Here is a 6101-nt window from a genome sequence, read left to right on the forward strand (position 1 = left end):
GGAATATTATAGAGGTTATCTTGTATCTTTACAAACTCCTTGATGAATGCGTTTAGCTTCGGCTTTATGATTGCATCTAAATAAGATGATATATTTTTGCTTTCTTTTGGTCAAGAAATGTCTCTTTCGGAAATGTCATTAGGATCCCGTGCTTGTACCTTTGCCAATTTTATTGATAAAAAGGGGGAGAATTATTTCGGATCATTATGTAAGGGGGAGTGGTTTCCATGTGAGATGGAGTATTGACTAAGGGGGAGTGATACATATCACCATAGTATTGTTGTTGAAGTTGTGATACAATTGAACTTTGACGCTGTGTAATGATACTATGACATTGTATAACAATGATTGAGAACTCTTGTTTTCTTGTTGTTATAGCTACGGATTTTCAACAACGATGATGCTGAACTTACAACCTTTGGGATCATTGGAGTACTTGGAAATGACGAAAATTTCGAGTAATGTTGAAGATTAGGCATGTGGAATAGGAGCTACAAAAGTTAATATATTTATTTTTTGTGTTCCATATGTATTGATAGTTTTGTCACTAAAATTGACAAAGGGGGAGATTGTTAGAGCATTGCTCGGTCGAACTCGCATGCGTTGCTATCTCAAGCATGTTTGTCAATGTTAGTGACCAAAACTATAAGTCTTGATTTCTAGTCTACCATAACTAAGGTCTCGAACTAGGGTTTAAATTGTAGTTGAGCTCAAGAACTCCATGGCAATCATCATACAAGAGGAAGAACTACTCAAGGAACCGGTGGATCTTCATCGACTAAAAGGTATGTGGAGACTTGAACTTATCTATCACTAAAAAGTCTATTTATCTCCTATCTTGAGACAAAAGTCGTTTTGCTATATAAACTTAGATTATACAAATTTTCTATTTCGAGCCGAGTTTATCCCGCCTATCTATTTCTCGAAATATGTGTTGGTAAGCTTTCGCTTTAGCCAAGTTCATCTTTACCTAGTGACGAAAGTCATGACAAGTTTCAATCACTTTGAAAATTTCTTACTTTGACGAAAAATTATTTGTGAATAACAACTATAGAATATCAACGTCCTCTAAGAATGTTTCAATGATTGAAATGAGAGTTTAGATAATATAACCATTGGAGCATATAAGCATTGTTGTGGAAACAAATATATGTATAAGTCCTTATTCCTTGAACCAAAGTTTGCGAACTTTGTTGATTAAGAGAACCGGCATGGTGGCGTGAGCCAAGTCCGCGAACTCAGTCCGTGAACTGGTGGAAGTTCTCGTTCCGAGAATTTCTGCTGGAGTTTGTGAACTCCGTCTGGGAACTTAAGTCCGCGAACCCAGTCCGCGAACTTGAGTAGGTTATATCTAAAAACGATGTTAGTGAACTTATTCTTATATAAACTAAGGAATGCAAATTGCAAACCGTGGCTATATAGTTCATGAACCGATTCGAGTGAATCAAATCGTTTTTGTTTCGATTGTGTATTGTGTAGTTACATAAGATTTTCTTGCAGTTGAACAACTGTCTAACTAGTTCATTTGAGTCACTTGAACTAGTTATGGTGAAGAAAAATATGGTTGATATGAAAGTAATCATATGGCTAACTATTTGGTTGGCTATTGTTGAACCAACAAATGTACAAGTTTGGGTACGATTACACAAGCCTAGAAACGTGCATTTCATTTGTGTGTAACAAGCTAGTTTTTGATCTAACGGTTGAAAGATATTAGCTTGAATATAATCAGGTTTTTATCTAACGGTGAATATTGAATGCTTTGTTACCAAGCTAACATTGATTGCAAACCCTGATTTGAAAGACTATATAAGGGAGAACTCTAGCAACTGGGAAACCTACTCCCCACACCTTCTGTATGATACTAGTTGTGCTTACCTAGAGTCAATTCTCCTTTGACCTTTGGTTTCTTCTTCTAAACCAGGTTAACGACTTAAAGACTTCATTGGGACTGTGAAGCCAGACCGATACTACCTTCTCGTAGTTGTGTGATCTGATCTTTTTGTTTCTATCGTACGAGTACATTTGTAATAATTGGCTTGAGATTGATATCTCCGATAGGCAAGATATAAAATTAATCACAAACACTTCGTCTCATCGTTTGTGATTCCACAATATCTTTTTCGCTACGTCGATTAAGATTATTGTGAGCTGATTGATAATACTAATCTGTTCTTCGGGAATATAAGTCCGGTTTATCAATTGGTTCCTGTTCACCTTGATTTATCAAAAGACGGAACAAAACTCGTAGGTATATTCGTGGGAGACGGATTTATCTATTACCGTAGACTTTTCTGTGTGATACAGATTTGTATATTAAAGTCTTCGACTTTGGGTCGTAGCAACTCTTTGTTGTGGGTGAGATCAGCTAAGGGAATCAAGTATGTAGTATCCTGCTGGGATCAGAGACGTAGGAGCATAACTGTACCTTGGATCATTGTGAGATTGATTGGGGGTTCAACTACAGTCCAGACCGAAGCTAATTTGGAGTAGGCTAGTGTCTGTAGCGGCTTAATACAGTGTGTGTTCAATCTGGACTAGGTCCCGGGGTTTTTCTGCATTTACGGTATCCTCGTTAACAAAATTCTGGTGTCTGTGTTATTTCTTTTCCGTATTTTTTTTGTTATATAATTGAAATATCACAGGTTGTGCGTTGTTCAATCAATTAGAATATCCGACCTTTTGGTTGTTGATTTAAATTGGTTGACACTTGGATATTGGTCTTTGGTACCATCCAAGTTATCTCTCTAGTATTTGATAAAGACTCGCAGATTTCTATTTGCTTAAGTTTATATCAAATCGAGAGATTGATATATAAACTCTTTGATATACTTTTTATCTAGATTGAGTCTGACTGTCTAGTTGATTCTCTAGAAAGTATATTGGAGTTTTTCCATACAGATTGCTAAGCGAAATATTGGGTGTGGTTGTGTTACCCCCGCTTTTTCAGGAAGTCTCGACGTTCTAAATTGACTGACAAAAGAATTGAGAATTGCTTTAATTCAATTTTGGAACTGTTTATACATCAACTTAATAAATCTCTTAGACGGAGAAAAAGAAAGTCTCAAAAACAAAGCTCAGTCAATCAATAAAAAGGTTCACAAAAACTATGTTAACAATTCTAGTTTCAAGTGCTATAGAAGTGTTCACAATACTTCTAATTGTCCCGATGAGGAGACAAGCGAGATAACTAAAGCATGGATGGCTACTCTTGACTACTGTCCTGAGGATGATGTCTATGATGGTTCTCTTAATCTATTTTCTGATAATCACGTCCGTCCTCCTAACAGTCCTGATTATTCCATGATAAACAATCTTACTTTCTTAGAATACTTCAACTTGAAAAGGAAATCTTAATAAAAAGGATTGAGAATCTGGAATGCCAAATGTATAATTTAAAATTGGAGATGAGCAATCGTGATTCTTACAAGACATATCGAACCCCTTCGACTATGAATTGTCAGCAAATTCCTCCTGATTCTATATCATTCGTAAGTCACCTTGACGACGAGAATCACATATAAAATCATAAGGATTTATCTAATCTCATGATTTCCTCATATGATCATCAGGATCATCCTAAAACCTGTGGCACTATGAAATATGAAAAGTTCTCCTCTGTCAAACAACGTTTGCAGAAGAAGAAAAAGAAATCTCATACAAAACCCTCATCTTGTGTAAAAGAGATTTCCAGTAGAATGCATAGTTTATGAAAATCAACAATCAAGGTATTCAAATCTGTGCTAAAAGAAAGAAAGGATGAAGTACATAACTCTTCTTTCTTAAAAACAAGACAGAAACAAGGTATAACAAATACTTCATCCCCTCGAAAGAAGACCCCCAGTCCTGCAGAGGATTGGAACAACTACAGTTTCTAATAATGTATTGATGATTCTTGTCAATCCCTCTTGGAAAAAAATCATAATCTTCAAGAGGGTTGTGATAATTTATTGTTTTAGCCTAGAACTGTTTTCGTTTTCAAACGGTTTTCTTCTTAAGACCGGCTCTGAGGATAATCCTTTTAGGGTTTTGGTCAAAGGTTATTTTGGATATTTATCACTTATCCTCAGTTCCTCTTAAAATGATTTTTTTCTCCTTTGCATAAACATTTCATCTATCTCTTCTATCATGTCCTCTTCAAGCCTTTCAAGCAATGAAGGTGATGTTTGGACTGTTCTCTTTCCATCTAAGAAGATACGGTTTGATTCTTCTGATAATGTGATGAGCCCTGACATTCATGGCTCTTCTCTGGACGTAAACATCTCTGTTTCTCATTTTGATAAGCTCTCTTTAACCATGAATCTCGTTTTGGAACAAGTTCGTGCCCTAAAAAGTGAACTTGGAACCTCTTCCAAGAAACTTGAAGAAAAGATGAATCATTTGGAGTCTAGAATTAATCTGATCGAAGATGAGCTTGATGAATACAGAGAATATGTGAAGAGTATTCAAAGTAAGTGAAATGCTTTATAGGAGTTTATTGTCTAGTAAATCTTTTATTTTCTTGTTTTGTTTAGAAGAATAACTAGAGTTTGGAATAGCCATTATTGTGACTACACATAACTATGTCCAACGTTTTCATCTCCATGTTTTTAGATTTATTGGTTTAAACTCTAAAATTGTTTGGAAGATGATTTTTGCAGTATTAATCTTTATGATTTTATATATTGCAATATTTTTATTGGATATGTGTGTTCACGTCCGTGAACTTTGATTGTTCCATACCTTGTCAAAAGTAAAGTCTTTCTTATGTCGATATGCATGTATTGATAAAACAATGAATAAATTTTTGACAAATACAAAAGTGAAGCCTATTATGTCATTTATTGATGGAAGATAGGTTAAAATCTTTTGTTTGCAAGGATTATGTCAATTGAATGTCGTTATGCGAATAGTGATGGAAAATAGAATGAATCCTTGTGTATTCCGCAGTATTGATCTTCCCTGATCCATATTTTATGCATTACTGTGAGGCTCTGTAAAGTGTCTTATGTTGAGCATTAAACGACCAAGTTGATTATTCTTATGATTAGCTTTGTTGTTGTTCCGTGAGGTACTTTATGTCGAGCATGTTCAACTAAATTAATCATCTTGTTTGGTTATTTAGTTGTTGCTCCGTAAGTTTTCTTATGTCGAGCATGACCAATTAAATTGATTAATTTTGTGATTAGTTTGGTTGTGTACTTCAATTAGATTAATTATGGGTTCTCTTGTGATTAATCTAGTTTTATATTTTGAGTCTCCATAAGTTCACTTATGTTTGAGCATTTTTCAATTGAATTAATCATGCGTTCTCTCGTTGTTAGTTTAATTGAATATTTTGGATTCAAATTCATACTTGTATGTGATTTGTTATGTCCAAAGAAATCCTTATTTTCCTTCGAAATTAAGGTCGCTCTTGTTGTTCTTTCGGGAATGACATTTTATGGGGGAGAGTTCTTAATTGAACTTGTGCTTAATTGCCAAATATTTGCGGGGAGTGCGGCTGTGGAATATTATAGGGGTTATCTTGTATCTTTCGGAAATGTCATTAGGATCCCGTGCTTGTACCTTTGCCAATTTTATTGACAAAAAGGGGGAGAATTAATATGTAGTTCACACTACAAATACATATGGTTTTCAGATCATTATGTAAGGGGGAGTGGTTTCCGTGTGAGATGGAGTATTGACTAGGGGGAGTGATACATATCACCATAGTATTGTTGTTGAAGTTGTGATATAATTGAACTTTGACGCCGTGTAATGATACTATGACACCGTATAACAATGATTGCGACCTCTTGTTTTCTTGTTGTTATAGCTACGGATTTTCAACAAAGATGATTGATAAGCACGTAAGTGCGACACTTTTATACCCACATTTATACTAGCTAGTTCTCAATATTTTGTTCATAACATTGTTTTAAGTCATTTACAGGAATTACAAGTAAAACCTATTCACCCCGAAAATAAATGGCTAAACGATGAGCTGAATGGCGATTACGACAACAAAGCTCCAGGCAACAAAAGAGGTCGGGCCTGTGGTGGTCTGCCTTGTACGCTCGTGCTGCTCACCACTTGCTTGGCCGTTTCATTTCACGGACAGAGTGAATGGTGGAATAAAG

Source organism: Papaver somniferum, chromosome 1 (genome assembly GCF_003573695.1).
Source record: "Papaver somniferum cultivar HN1 chromosome 1, ASM357369v1, whole genome shotgun sequence".
NCBI classification, from domain to species: Eukaryota; Viridiplantae; Streptophyta; class Magnoliopsida; order Ranunculales; family Papaveraceae; genus Papaver; species Papaver somniferum.